Here is a 15642-nt window from a genome sequence, read left to right as displayed (position 1 = left end):
GTGTGACCTGGGCTGTACCTGTCCTGGGTCAGTTAGAGGGTATTTACTATGTGTGACCTGGGCTGTACCTGTCCTGGGTCAGTTAGAGGGAATTTACTGTGTGTGACCTGGGCTGTTCCTGTCCTGGGTCACTTAGAGTGAATTTACTGTGTGTGATCCGGCCTGTACCTGTCCTGAGTCAGTGAGAGGGTATTTACTATGTGTGACCTGGGCTGTACCTGTCCTGGTTCAGTTAGAAGGAATTTACTGTGTGTGACCCGACCTGTACCTGTCCTGGGTCAGTTAGAGGGAATTTACTGTGTGAGACCCGGGCTGTACCTGTCCTGGGTCAGTTAGAGGGAATTTACTGTGTGTGACCCGGCCTGTACCTGTCCTGGGTCAGTTAGAGGGAATTTACTGTGTGAGACCCGGGATGTACCTGTCCTGGGTCAGTTAGAGGGAATTTACTGTGTGTGACCCGGGCTGTACCTGTCCTGCCTTGGGAGTGTTTGCTGGGTCAGTGTAGAGAGAGTTTTTTGTTGTACATAACCTGTGTTGTCCCTGCCCCAGGCATGTTTGAAGGTGAGGGGAGAGTGGCGAGCTCTTGACATCAAGGCAGCATTTGACCGAGTGTGGCACCAAGGAGTCCTAGAAAAACTGAAGTCAATGGGAATCGGGGGGGAAAGCTCTCCACTGGCTGGAGTCATACCTAGCACAAAAGAAGATAATTGACCTCCAACCACCACAGCCCCAGGACATTGCTGCAGGAGTTCCTCAGGGCAGTGTCCTAGGCCCAAACATCTTCAGCTTATTTATCAATGACTTTCCCTCCATCATAAGGTCAGAAGGATGTTCGCTGATGACTGCACAGTGTTCAGTGCCATTCACAACTCCTCAGATAATGGAGCAGGCAATGCTCACATGCAGCAAAAGCTGGACGACATTCAGACTTGAGCTGATAAGTAGTAAGTAACATTCATGCCACACAAGTGCCAGGCAATGACCATCTCCAACAAGCGAGAGTCTAACCACCACCCCTTGACATTCAACGGCATTACCATCGCCGAATCCCCCACCATCAGCACCCTGGGGGTCACCATTGACCAGAAACATAAACACTGGCAACAAGAGCAGGCCAGTAGCTGGGTATTCTGCGACGGATATCCTACCTCCTGACTCACCAAAGCCTTTCCACTATCTACAAGGCACAAGTCAGGAATGTGATGGAATCCATTTGATCCACTTGTCTGGATGAGTGCAGCTCCAACAACACTCAAGAAGCTCGACACCATCCAGGACAAAGCAGTCTGTTTGATTGGCACCCATCCACCACCTTAAACATTCACTCCCTCCATCACCACATACCGTGGCTGCAGTGTGTACCCTCTATAACTTGCACTGCAGCAACTCACCAAGGCTTCTTCGGCAGCACCTCCGAAACCCGCGACCTATACCACCTAGAAGTACAAGGGCAGCAGGTGCATGGGAACACCACCACCTCCAAGTTCCTCTCCAAGTCACACACCATCCTAACTTGGAAGTTTATCACCGTTCTTTCATCGTCGCTGTATCAAAATCCTCAAACACCTTCCCTAACAGCGTTGTGGGAGAACCTTCACCACAAGCACTGCAACAGTTCACCACTACCTTCTCCAGGGCAGTTAGAGATGGGCAATAAATGCTGTTCTTGCCAGCGACGCTCACATCCCAGGAACAATTTTTTTTAAAGTATAGAGGGAGCGTTAATCTGAATTTAACCCATTGTGTACATACCCTGGGAGTGTTTGATGGGACAGTGTAGAGGGAGCTTTACTCTGTATCAAACCCGTGCTGTACCTCCCATCATAGGCGGTCCCTCGAACGAGGATGACTTGCTTCCACGAGAGTTTAGATGTTTCAATGAAGGATCCGATGTTCCAGTCCTGAACTCCAGTTGAAGGGGTGGAAGATGCCTGTGCGTTAATTTTTTTAACGTGGGGTGACTGTTGCATATCAGCCACCACCCGGGCTTGACGGAGCTCGGTCTTTATCCAGTGGCAAGGATTAACCAGGACGACTGGAGACCTGCTCTGCTGCACGGACCTAGTGCACGCACACATAGCAGTGTGGGCTGGTCCATGCTGCCCCTGGGCCCTCGGCTCCTCTGGGCCCTGCACCCTCATTCGCCGCACCTCTGCTCGCGATGTTCCAGGGCCCGGTGCTCCAGCTCTATTTATAGCCCCGACCGGCAGTGGTGTTCTCACACAGGTCAGGGGGGCACACGATGTTCCAGGGCCCGACCTGCGGTGGGTTTCTCACACAGGTCGGGGCGGCCCATGATGTGTCAAGTTACATTGACGTCATGAAGTCTGTACTTTTCCCTGCCCTGTGATTGTGTCGGGGGAGCTTTACGCTGAAAGGGCAGGGAAAGTGCAGACATTATTACGTCAATGTAATCAGTGTTCTGTTCTGGTAGTGTTCAGTGGGACACTGCAGAGGGAGCTTTTTGCTGTATCTAACCCGTGCTCTACCTGCCCTGGGAGTGTGTGATTTGACAGTGCAGAGGGAGTCTAACTCTGTATTAAACCCATGCTGTACCTGCCCTGGGTGTGTTTGATGGGACAGTGTATAGGGAGCTTTACTCTCTATCTAACCTGTGCTGTACCTGCATTGGGAGTGTTTGGGATGATACAGAAGTAGATTTACTCTGTATTTTACCTACACTGTACCTGCCCTGGATGTGTTCAGGTGGGACAGTGTAGTGGGAGCTTGATTCTGTATCTAACCCATGCTGTACCTGCCCTGGGAGTTTTTGATGGGACAGTGTAGTGGGAGCTTGATTCTGTTTGTAACCCATGCTGTACCTGCACTGGGAGTTTTTGGAACAGTGTGGAGGAAGTTTTACTCTAAATTTAACCCGTTGTGTACCTGCCCAGGGCCAGGCGTGCTTGAAGGAACAGTTTAGTGGCAGTTTTAATCTGTATCTAATCAGTGTTGTACCTGCCCTGAGAGTGTTTGGGATAGGGTAGAGGGAGCATAAGAACATAAGAAATAGGTCTTTCCCAATATCCCAATTAGTCCCACTCCCCCTGCTCTTTCCCAATATCCCAATCAGTCCCACTCCCGCTGCTCTTTCCCAATATTTCTGCAATTGTCCAATTCAAGTATTGACCTAATTCCCTGCTGAAACTTATTACTGAATCTGCTCCCAGCACCCTTTCAGGCCGTGTATTCCAGATCATAACAGCTCATTGCGTATTTATTTCCTCATTTCACCTCTGATTCTTGTGCTAGTTAAATCTGTGTCCTCTGGTTACAAACACTTCAGCCTCTGGAAACAATATAAAAACATAAGAGAATAAGAATTGGAAACAGGAGCAGGCCATACAGCACTTCGAACCTGCTCCGTCACTCAATATCATGGCCAATCATCGACCTCAACTCCACTTTCCCGCCTGTTCCCTATAATCCCGTGATTCCCCTAGAGTCCATAAATCTAACTTAGCCTTGAATATACTCAATGACTCGGCATCCACAGTCCTTTCAGGTAGAGAATTCCAGATTCACAACCCTCTGAGTGAAGACATTCCTCCTCAACTCGGTCTGAAATGGCTTACCCCTTATCCTGAGACTATGCCCCCTATTTCTAGACTCTCCGGCCAGGGGAAGCAACCTCTCAGCATCTACCCTGTCAATCCCCCTTATCAATGAGATCCCCTCTCATTCTTCTAAACTCCAGAGAGTATAATCTACTCAATCTCTGTGGTCTCACCAAAGCCCTGTACAATTGTCATAAGACTTCCTTACTCTTGTACTCCAACCCTCTTGCAATAAAGGCCAACATGCCATTCACCTTCCTAATTGCTTGCTGTATCAGCATGCTAACTTTGAGTGTTTCCTGTACGAGGACTCCCAAGCCTCTCTGAACACCCAACATTTAACGTTTTCTCACAATTTAAAATATTTGTTTTTCTGTCCTTCCTAATAAAGTGAATAACCTCACAGTTCCCCACATTATGCTCCATCTGCCACCTTATTGCCCATTCTCTTAACCTGTCCATATCCCTTTGCAGATGCTTTGTGGTCTCCTCACAGTGCACTGTCCCACCCATCCCTCGATACCCAGCACCTCTTGAACCATTGCATAAAACATTGGGAACAACTGACTGGGCTGAGGCCCGTCTGGGATAAAAACATGAGGACCACTGTGTCTGTAGTGTGCACTATCGACAGTAGCAAGTCACCAAGGCTTCTTCGATCCCTATCATTGAGATATCCAGGACTAGGCACATGGTGTTTCAAAGAAAGCTGATTTATTTGACATTTATACAGATTATCAAACTATAGCCAAGTTATAGGGTTACTAACATTGGCAGAAACAAATCCCAACTTACAGAATGAACATCGTTCTGTCTTGGGTGTAATTAACAGCAGAATCCAACCCTTGTCACCAGTTGTGAACATGTTGGTGTCTCAGGAGGTCGGATGACAGAGCAAATCCCTTCCCACACACGGAGCAAGGGAATGGCCTCTCTTCAGTGTGAACTACCTTGTTGTGTGCCAACAGACCGGATGATTGAGTGAATCCTTTTCCACACACAGAGCACCTGAATGGCCTCTCCCCAGTGTGGACTCGCTGATGTGTCTGGAGACCGGCTAGCAGAGTGAATCCCTTCCCACAGACAGAGCAGGTGAACGGTCTCTCCACAGTGTGAACTCGTTTGTGGTTTAGCAGGTTGGATAACCGAGTGAATCCCTTCTCACACTCTGAGCAAGTGAACGGCCTCTCCTCAGGATGAACTGGCTTGTTGTGTGCCAACAGGCCAAGGCTGAAATGTTACTTCCGTGCGATGGATTCCAACCCTGGGACTGTACATGGGGATTCTAACCCTGGGACAATACATGGGGATTTCAAAGCTGGAACTGTACCTGGGGATTCCAACCCTGAGACTGTACATGGGAATTCCAACCCTGGGACTGTACATGGGGATGCCAAACCCGGGACTATACATGGGGATTCCAACCCTGGGAGTGAACATGGGGATTCTAACCCTGGGACTGTACATGGGGATTACAACCCTGGGACTGTACTTGGGGATTACAACCCTGGGAGTGAACATGGGGATTCTAACCCTGCGACTATATATTTAAACACAGCAGCAGATTTGCACACAGCAAGCTACCACAAAGAGGAATGTGATAATGACCCAATAATCTGTTCCTCTCCAGGACTGAACCATGTTCATTCTGGCAGTTGTGGTTTGTTACTGATGTTACTGGCTCAAATAACTGGGCTGGAGTTAAATTTTCTGCATATTTGTCAAATAAATCAATGTTGTGTCGAACACAGTGTGTCGATTCCTTGATGTCTCCGAGATAAGAGGAGAATTGATGTGCTGTTACTGACTGCTCCAGATCAGTAATGGAATCAGCTTGCACCACCTGTTCAGGTAGCGTGTTCCCGATCCTGACAAGGTCTGCTGGTACAGAAATTGTTGTTTCATTACTAATGTTAAACGTGAGTTGGACAGGTTCTTGAGGATCAGGACTTTGCAGGGTTACCGACAAAGAGCAGTGTGTGGGACTAAGCCTGACTTATCTCTCAAAGAACCAGCACAGGCACAACGGGTCGAACAGCCTCTTGTGCTGTAAGTTTCTGTGATTTATGACTGATCCGTGACCTAACTCCATATACCTGCGCTTTGCCCCATATCCCTCAATACCTTTGGTTGACAAAAATCCATCAATGTTGAGTCCGGAAGTTCCTAATCGAAAGATGCGGTGTTGTTCCTCGATCTTCATTGGAACAGTGTAGGAGGCCGAGGACAGAGAGGTCAGAGTGGGAATGGGACAGAGAAGTCAAAGGGCAAGAGACCGGAAGCTCATGGTCATGCTTGCGGACTGAATGGAGGTGTTCAGCAAAGCGATCACACAATCTGCATTTGGTCTCCCCGATGTAGAGGAGACCGCATCGTGAGCAGCGAATACAACATACTAAATTGGAAGAAGTACAAGTAAATCACTGTTTGGTTTCATCCCAATAGCCCGGAGTGTCTTCATTTGAAGAGTAAAAGTTACAGAGTAAAACAAACAGATTGCCAGGATATTAATCTCCAGCCCAGTTATAGGGATTATTAATATCAACAGAAATAAAGCCCAAATGAACATGGTTTAGGCCTGGATGTGATTAACTGCAGCAATAACAAGAACATAGGAACATAAGAATTAGGAACAGGAGTAGGCCATCTAGCCCCTCTAGCCTGCTCCGCCATTCAATAAGATCATGGCTGATCTGGTCGTGGACTCAGCTCCACTTACCCGCCCTCTCCCCGTAACCCTTAATTCCCTTATTGCTTAAAAATCTATCTATCTTTGACTTGAAAACATTCAATGAACCAGCCTCAACTGCTTCCTTGGGCAGAGAATTCCACAGATTCACAACCCTCTGGGAGAAGAAATTCTTTCTCAACTCGGTTTTAAATTGGCTCCTCCGTATTTTGAGGCTGTGCCCCCTAGTTCTAGTCTCTCCCACCAATGGAAACAACCTATCTGCCTCTATCTTGTCTATCCCTTTCATGATTTTAAATGTTTCTATAAGATCACCCCTCATCCTTCTGAACTCCAACGAGTAAAGACCCAGTCTACTCAATCTATCATCGTAAGGTAACCCCCTCATTTCTTGAATCAGCCGAGTGAATTGTCTCTGTACCCCCTCCAAAGCTAGTATATCCTTCCTTAAGTAAGGTGATCAAAACTGCACGCAGTACTCCAGGTGCGGCCTTACTAATACCTCGTATAGTTGCAGCAAGACCTCCCTGCTTTTGTACTCCATCCCTCTCGCAATGAAGGCCAACATTCCATTCGCCTTCCTGATTACCTGCTGCACCTGCAAACTAACCTTTTGGGATTCATGCACAAGGACCCCCAGGTCCCTTTGCACCACAGCATGTTGTAATTTCTCCCCATTCAAATAATATTCCCTTTTACTGTTTTTTTCCCAAGGTGGATGACCTCACACTTTCCGACATTGTATTCCATCTGCCAAACCTTAGCCCATTCGCTTAACCTATCCAAATCTCTTTGCAGCCTCTCTGAGTCCTCTACACAACCCGCTTTCCCACTAATCTTAGTGTCATCTGCAAATTTTGTTGCACTACACTCTGTCCCCTCCTCTCGGTCATCTATGTATATTGTAAACAGTTGTGGTCCCAGCACTGATCCCTGTGGCACACCACTAACCACTGATTTCCAACCGGAAAAGGACCCATTTATCCCGACTCTCTGCTTTCTGTTCGCCAGCCAATTCTCTATCCATGCTGATATATTTCCCCCGACTCAGCGTACCTTTATCTTCTGCAGTAACCTTTTGTGTGGCACCTTATCGAATGTCTTTTGGAAATCTAAATACACCACATCCATCGGTACACCTCTATCCACCATGCTCATTATATCCTCAAAGAATTCCAGTAAATTAGTTAAACATGATTTCCCTTTCATGAATCCAGGCTGCGTCTGCTTGATTGCACTATTCCTATCCAGATGTCCCGCTATTTCTTCCTTAATGATAGTTTCAAGCATTTTTCCCACTACAGATGTTAAACTAACCGGCCTATAGTTACCTGCCTTTTGCCTGCCCCCTTTTTTAAACAGAGGCGTTACATTAGCTGCTCTCCAATCCGCTGGTACCTCCCCAGAGTCCAGAGAATTTTGGTAGATTAGAACAAATGCATCTGCTATAACTTCCGCCATCTCTTTTAATAACCTGGGATGCATTTCATCAGGACCAGGGGACTTGTCTACCTTCAATCCCATTAGTCTGTCCAGCACTACCTCCCTAGTGATAGTGATCATCTCAAGGTCCTCCCTTCCCACATTCCTATGACCAGAAATTTTTGGCATGGTTTTGTGTCTTCCACTGTGAAGACGGAAGCAAAATAATTGTTTAAGGTCTCTTAATAATTGTTTCTTAACAACAGAATCCAACCCCTGCAGACATTTGTGAACTCGCTGGTATCCCAGCAGGTAGTGTGACTGAGTGAATCCCTTCCCACACTCAGTGCAGGTAAATGGCCTCTCCCCAGTGTGACTACATTGGTGTGTCAGCACAGCATTAGTGGTTTTAAAGCTCTTCTCACAATAAGGACATTTAAAAAGTTTGTTATCAGTGTGAACTTGCTGGTGTGCCAGGAGGTTTGTTGAAGCATTAAATCCCTTCCCACAATCAATGCAGGTGAACGGCCTCTCTCCAGTATGAATATGCTGGTGTGTCAGAAGCTGGGATGATTGAGTGAATCCCTTCCCACACACGGAGCAGGTGAACGGCCTCTCCCCGGTGTGACTGCGTCGATGAGTTTCCAGGTGGGATGGGGAACTGAATCCTTTCCCACAGTCCCCACATTTCCACAGTTTCTCCGTGGTGCGGGTATCCTGGTGTCTCTCCAGGTTGGACGATCAGTTGAAGCCTCGTCCACACACACAACACGTTTACAGTTTCTCCCCGCTGTGAATGGTGTGATGTTTTTTCAGGCTGTGTAACTGGTTAAAGCTCTTTCCACAGGCAGTGCACTGGAACACTCTCTCGGGTGTGTGTGTCTCGGTGCTTTTCCAGTCACACTGATGTTTCACATCTATTCCCACAGACAGAACAGACAAACATTTCTCCTTCCACATTCAAAGGCTGATGATATTCAGGTAATGATGAATCGAGGGACTCTGTCAGATCTTGATGTGATGTTTGGTTTGAGTTTTCTGTCTGTAAATCCTCCCCTTCTAATACCCTGTAAAAGGAATTTACAAAAACCATCACCGTAAGTCCAGGGTAGAAAATCAAAACAGTCAATTCCAGCTTCCATGGAAAATTCTTTCCTCTCTTGTTCCCACAAACATGTGATCCAATCGAACTAAAATGCGGCAAAATAAGCAACAAAAGCAAAGGGCACCTTCCCAACTAAACCAGAATGTAGTTCCCAGTGTGTATGAGACACTCCGTACCCTGAGGTGCCACCGGTCGCGGAAGGCATCAAGGAACCAGTGCACACCGCATGCTCCCTCTCCAGGGCCATCCAGACACCGACAAGACAAAAGACCACAAGAATTAGGTGCAGGAATAGGTCACACGGCCCCTCGAGCCTGCTCCGCCATTCAATAAGATCATGACTGATCTTCAAACTCAGCTCCACTTTCCTGCCCGATCTCCATATCCCGTGATTCCCCCAGAGTCCAACAATCTATCTATCTCAGTCTTGAATATACCCAACACCTCAGCACCCACAGCCCTTTGGTGTGGAGAATGCCAAAGATTTACAACCCTCAGTGAAGAAATTCCTCCTCATCTCAGACTTATATGGCCGACCCCCTTATCCTGAGACTGTGGCACCTATTTCTAGACTCTCCAGCCGGGGGAAACAACCGCTCAACATCTACCCGGTCAGTCCCCCTCAGAATTTTACATGTTTCAATGAGATCCCCTCTTATTCTTCTAAACTCAAGAGAGTATAGGCCCATTCTGCTCAACCTCTCCTCATAGGACAATCCCCCCATCCCAGGAATCAATCTGGTGAACCTTCATTGCATTCCCTCTAAGGCAAGTATATCCTTCCTTAGATAAGGACCCCAACACTGTCCACAGTACTCCAGGTGTGGTCTCACCAAGGCCTTGTACAATTGTAGCAAGACTTCCTTACTCTTATACTCCAACCACCTGGCAATAAAGGCCAACATGCCTTCCTGATTGCTTGCCGTACCTACATGCCAGCTCTCTGTGTTTCCTGTATGAAGACACCTAAATCTCTCTGAACACTAACATTTATTAGTTTTTCACCATTTAAAAAATATTCTGTTTTTCTATTCGTCCTGCCAAAGTGAATAACCTCACATTTCCCCACATTATACTCCATCTGCAATGTTATTGCCCCATCACAACCTGTCCATATCCCTTGGAAGGCTCTTTGCGTCCTCCTCTCAGCTTACTTTCCCACCTGGCTTTGTAGCGTCAGTAAACTTGGATAAATTGTACTTGATCCCTTCATCCAAGTCTTTAATGTAGATTGTAAATAGCTGAGGTCAAAGCAAAGCTGAGGCCAAAGCTGACAGATCCTTGCAGCACCCCACTAGTTACAGCCTGCCAACTGGAACATGTCCCGTGTATCCTTACTCTCTGTTTTCCCTCCGTTAACCAATCCTCTATCCACGCCAAAATATTAACCTCAACTCCATGAGCTCTTAACTAGCATTTTATGTGGCACATCAAATGCGTTTTGGAAATCTGCAATATTACATCCACTGGTTCCCCTTCATCCACCCTGCTAGTTACATCCTCAAAAAGCTTAATAAATTTGTTAAACACAATTTCCCTTCCACAAAATCATGTTGACTCTGCAGAATCAGACCATGATTTTCTAAATGCCATGTTACCACTTCTGTGGTAATGGATTCCAGCATTTTCCCAAGGACTGATGTCAGGCTAACTGGACCGTAGTTCCCCGTTTTCCCTCTCCCTCCTTTCCTGACCATGGACGAGAGGCAGGTAGCCAGGGTGATCCAGCCCCTGGGCCTGTCACCACGAGGCAAACCCGGGGCTGTGGGCTGTGATTGGGGCCTGAGGCTTACAGCGGGTGTGTGTGAAGCTCCCCGGCCCAACCGCGGGCCCACACCCTCCCCCGTGCCCACAATCTCCTACCGCCTACCCGAAGCGTCTGACCCACTCGAGCTTGGAGCAAACGCCAAAGCCGCAGGTTCTTGTTCGGGACTTGAGGCCTACCCCGGCTGTTTAGAAAGCCTCCCCGCCGGTTCCAGGGCTCCCCTGCGTCGCCCGCCGCCACTTCCTCCTCCCCGCTCCGGAATCTTCTCTCCACCTCCGGCCATTGGGCAGCACGTGCTTGAGGGTCATGTGACCCGGGCCCATGGCCTGATTGACAGGAGCTTCCGACCAATGGGGCGCGAGATCACAGGAACAATGGGCGGGCGTCCGATTGAGACGCGTGCTGGAACGTGTTGACGTCATGAAAAGTGCAGACGTCATGACGTCAACGCAACTTGATTCTCCTGAGTGAGGGAGGCTGGGGGTCAAGGTTGATGACACTGTGCTGACCCTTGACCTCCCTTGCTCCCCAGTGCAGACCAGGAGAGGTTGCACATTCCAGCTGCTCACTGTGGGGGCTGCCAGCTGATCCCAGCCTGGGCTGCAGTTGGGGAGACTGCAGTTAATCTCAGTGTCCTGGGCTCCGGCTACTGATCACTGTCCACTCACCCCAACAGCAAAGACCAAGTCTGCAAAGGGGGCATTTTTTGGACTGTGATATCTCCACAGTTGAATAGGCTGCCAACAATCACTGCATACCCTCACACATTGGCCCTTTGGACGGGCACTAGAAGGCAACTAGTGACTACAGAAATCCTCAATGTAGAGGAATAGGAGGATATGTAAATAGGGTGGGAGGAGGGTCGTGTGAAGTTTAAACCCAGACATGGACGAGTTGGGCCGAATGGCCTGTTTCTGTGCTGTACATTTTATGTAATACCCTGAAAGGTCAAATCAAGGGAATCAGCAACAACAAAAACTTGTATTTAAATAATGCCTTTAATGTGTAAAACGTCCCAAGGAATTTCACAAAGTATTATAAGACAAAAACTTGACACCAAGCCACATAAGTAGATATTAGGACAGGTGACCAAAAGCTTGGTCAAAGACATAGGTTTTAAGGAGCGTCTTAAAGGAGGAATGAGGTTTAGGGAGTGAGTTTCAGAGCTTGGGGCCAAGGCAACAGAAGGTTGAGCGATTATCATCAGGGATGATCAAGAAGGCAGACTTAGAGGAGAGCAGATATCTCAGGGGTTGTTGGGCTGGAGGAGATTACAGAGAGAGGGAGGGGCGAGGCCATGGAGGGATCTGAAAACAATGAATGAAAATTTTGAAATCGAGGCGTTGCTTAACCGGGAAGAATGTAGGTCAGTGATGTTTCCCCAGCATTCTAGGCACACTGGCCTTCCCTCGTTCACCTGGACCTTGCTGGCTGCGATATTTCATCCTGCGTCCTCACTTCCACTTGCTTCTGCAAGAAAAAACACAAAAGGAAAAATAGCAGCGCTCTGTGAGAGGTCTTCCCTCCACAGCTCAAACTTAGGTTATATGGATTACATTTCCCTTCCCGAATGCTTGAGCAGCAACTCCTATCTATTTAGCTCGTCAATATTATTTTCACAAAAACCTTTGTGATTAAACAATACAAAAGGTATCTGCAATGTGTTTGCAGCAAGTTCTTTATCTTCCGTCTTGAGCAATCAGTCGTGGAAGGTAACACATGACTCCAAATCATTAGTTCCAAGCATTTCTTTTTCAAGAAGTCTTAAGTTCAATTCAGTCACCATGCTGTGGCATTCAAGATCCATTACTGCAGATAAGAAGTTGAACATTACTGGAGTTCTGCACTTATGTTCCAGCAAAGTTCAAGGACATTAACACCTTGATGTCATTTCAATATTAAGGAATCCTCTTGGTAATCTTGCACCATCATCATCATAGACAGTCCCTCGAAACGAGGATGACCTGCTTCCTCGCCGAAATGGGCTGAGTTCACAGGTGTTACAATGAACGACCTAATATTCCGGATCTCGAACGACATGTTGAAGGGTGGAAGATGCCTGGAGGTGGATTTTTTTAAATGTGAGGTTGCACACCAGCCAGCCCTACTCTCCAACTCCTCACCCCAACCCCTCCTTCACCCCTACTCTCCAACTCCTCACCCCAACCCCTCCTTCACCCCTACTCTCCAACTCCTCACCCCAACCCCTCCTTCACCCTACTCTCCAACTCCTCACCCCAACCCCTCCTTCACCCCTACTCTCCAACTCCTCACCCCAACCCCTCCTTCACCCCTACTCTCCAACTCCTCACCCCAACCCCTCCTTCACCCCTACTCTCCAACTCCTCACCCCAACCCCTCCTTCACCCCTACTCTCCAACTCCTCACCCCAACCCCTCCTTCACCCTACTCTCCAACTCCTCACCCCAACCCCTCCTTCACCCCTACTCTCCAACTCCTCACCCCAACCCCTCCTTCACCCCTACTCTCCAACTCCTCACCCCAACCCCTCCTTCACCCCTACTCTCCAACTCCTCACCCCAACCTCTCCTTCACCCTACTCTCCAACTCCTCACCCCAACCCCTCCTTCACCCTACTCTCCAACTCCTCACCCCAACCCCTCCTTCACCCCTACTCTCCAACTCCTCACCCCAACCCCTCCTTCACCCCTACTCTCCAACTCCTCACCCCAACCCCTCCTTCACCCCACTCTCCAACTCCTCACCCCAACCCCTCCTTCACCCCTACTCTCCAACTCCTCACCCCAACCCCTCCTTCACCCCACTCTCCAACTCCTCACCCCAACCCCTCCTTCACCCCTACTCTCCAACTCCTCACCCCAACCCCTCCTTCACCCCTACTCTCCAACTCCTCACCCCAACCCCTCCTTCACCCCTACTCTCCAACTCCTCACCCCAACCCCTCCTTCACCCCTACTCTCCAACTCCTCACCCCAACCCCTCCTTCACCCCTACTCTCCAACCCCCCTCACCCCAACCCCTCCTTCAGCCCTACTCTCCAACTCCTCACCCCAAACCCTCCTTCACCCTACTCTCCAACTCCTCACCCCAACCCCTCCTTCACCCCTACTCTCCAACTCCTCACCCCAACCCCTCCTTCACCCCTACTCTCCAACTACTCACCCCAACCCCTCCTTCACCCCTACTCTCCAACTCCTCACCCCAACCCCCCTTTCAACCCTACTCTCCAACCCCTCACCCCAACTCCTCCTTCACCCCTACTCTCCAACTCCTCACCCCAACCCCTCCTTCACCCCTACTCTCCAACTCCTCACCCCAACCCCTCCTTCACCCCTACTCTCCAACTCCTCACCCCAACCTCTCCTTCACCCTACTCTCCAACTCCTCACCCCAACCCCTCCTTCACCCTACTCTCCAACTCCTCACCCCAACCCCTCCTTCACCCCTACTCTCCAACTCCTCACCCCAACCCCTCCTTCACCCCTACTCTCCAACTCCTCACCCCAACCCCTCCTTCACCCCACTCTCCAACTCCTCACCCCAACCCCTCCTTCACCCCTACTCTCCAACTCCTCACCCCAACCCCTCCTTCACCCCACTCTCCAACTCCTCACCCCAACCCCTCCTTCACCCCTACTCTCCAACTCCTCACCCCAACCCCTCCTTCACCCCTACTCTCCAACTCCTCACCCCAACCCCTCCTTCACCCCTACTCTCCAACTCCTCACCCCAACCCCTCCTTCACCCCTACTCTCCAACTCCTCACCCCAACCCCTCCTTCACCCCTACTCTCCAACCCCCCTCACCCCAACCCCTCCTTCAGCCCTACTCTCCAACTCCTCACCCCAAACCCTCCTTCACCCTACTCTCCAACTCCTCACCCCAACCCCTCCTTCACCCCTACTCTCCAACTCCTCACCCCAACCCCTCCTTCACCCCTACTCTCCAACTACTCACCCCAACCCCTCCTTCACCCCTACTCTCCAACTCCTCACCCCAACCCCCCTTTCAACCCTACTCTCCAACCCCTCACCCCAACTCCTCCTTCACCCCTACTCTCCAACTCCTCACCCCAACTCCTCCTTCACCCCTACTCTCCAACCCCCCTCACCACAACCCCTCCTTCACCCCTACTCTCCAACTCCTCACCCCAACCCCTGCTTCGCCCCTACTCTCCAAATCCTCACCCCAACCCCCCTCCTTCACCCCTACTCTCCAACCCCTCACCCCAACCCCTCCTTCACCCCTACTCTCCAACTACTCACCCCAACCCCTCCTTCACCCCTACTCTCCAACTCCTCACCCCAACCCCTCCTTCCCCTACTCTCCAACTCCTCACGCCAACCCCTCCTTCACCCCTACTCTCCAATTCCTCACCCCAACCCCTCCTTCCCCTACTCTCCAACTCCTCACCCCAACCCCTCCATCAACCTACTCTCCAACTCCTCTCACCCCAACCCCTCCTTCACCCCTACTCTCCAACTCCTCACCCCAACCCCTCCTTCACCCCTACTCTCCAACTCCTCACCCCAACCCCTCCTTCACCCCTACTCTCCAACTCCTCACACCAACCCCTCCTTCACCCCTACTCTCCAACTCCTCACCCCAACCCCTCCTTCACCCCTACTCTCCAACTCCTCACCCCAACCCCTCCTTCACCCCTACTCTCCAACTCCTCACCCAACCCCTCCTTCACCCCACTCTCCAACTCCTCACCCCAACCCCTCCTTCACCCCTACTCTCCAACTCCTCACCCCAACCCCTCCTTCACCCCTACTCTCCAACTCCTCACCCCAACCCCTCCTTCACACCTACTCTCCAACCCCCTCACCCCAACCACTCCTTCACCCTACTCTCCAACCCTCCTCACCCCAACCCCTCCTTCACCCCTACTCTCCAACCCCCCTCACCACAACCCCTCCTTCACCCCTACTCTCCAACTCCTCACCCCAACCCCTCCTTCAGCCCTACTCTCCAACCCCTCACCCCAACCCCTCCTTCACCCCTACTCTCCAACTCCTCACCCCAACCCCTCCTTCACCCTACTCTCCAACTCCTCACCCCTACCCCTCCTTCAGCCCTACTCTCCAACCCCTCACCCCAACCCCTCCTTCAGCCCTAC

The 15642-nt window shown here is 50.0% G+C and overlaps 2 long non-coding RNA genes across 2 annotated transcripts in view; both read right to left on the bottom strand.

Annotated features, from left to right (window-relative positions):
• LOC139232630 (uncharacterized) overlaps positions 1-15642 on the bottom strand; it is a 152768-nt gene that overhangs the window by 62699 nt on the left and 74427 nt on the right. The gene's annotated exons all lie outside the window — the stretch shown is intronic.
• LOC139232626 (uncharacterized) overlaps positions 11546-15642 on the bottom strand; it is a 60100-nt gene continuing 56003 nt past the window's right edge. Inside the window, exon 3 of the long non-coding RNA XR_011588057.1 lies at positions 11546-12008. This is a non-coding gene — a long non-coding RNA (uncharacterized lncRNA). The remainder of the gene's footprint in view (positions 12009-15642) is intronic.

The sequence above is a fragment of the Pristiophorus japonicus genome, chromosome 20 (genome assembly GCF_044704955.1).
Source record: "Pristiophorus japonicus isolate sPriJap1 chromosome 20, sPriJap1.hap1, whole genome shotgun sequence".
NCBI classification, from domain to species: Eukaryota; Metazoa; Chordata; class Chondrichthyes; family Pristiophoridae; genus Pristiophorus; species Pristiophorus japonicus.
Note: the sequence above shows the minus strand (reverse complement) of the source record. Positions and strands in the feature narration are given on the sequence as shown.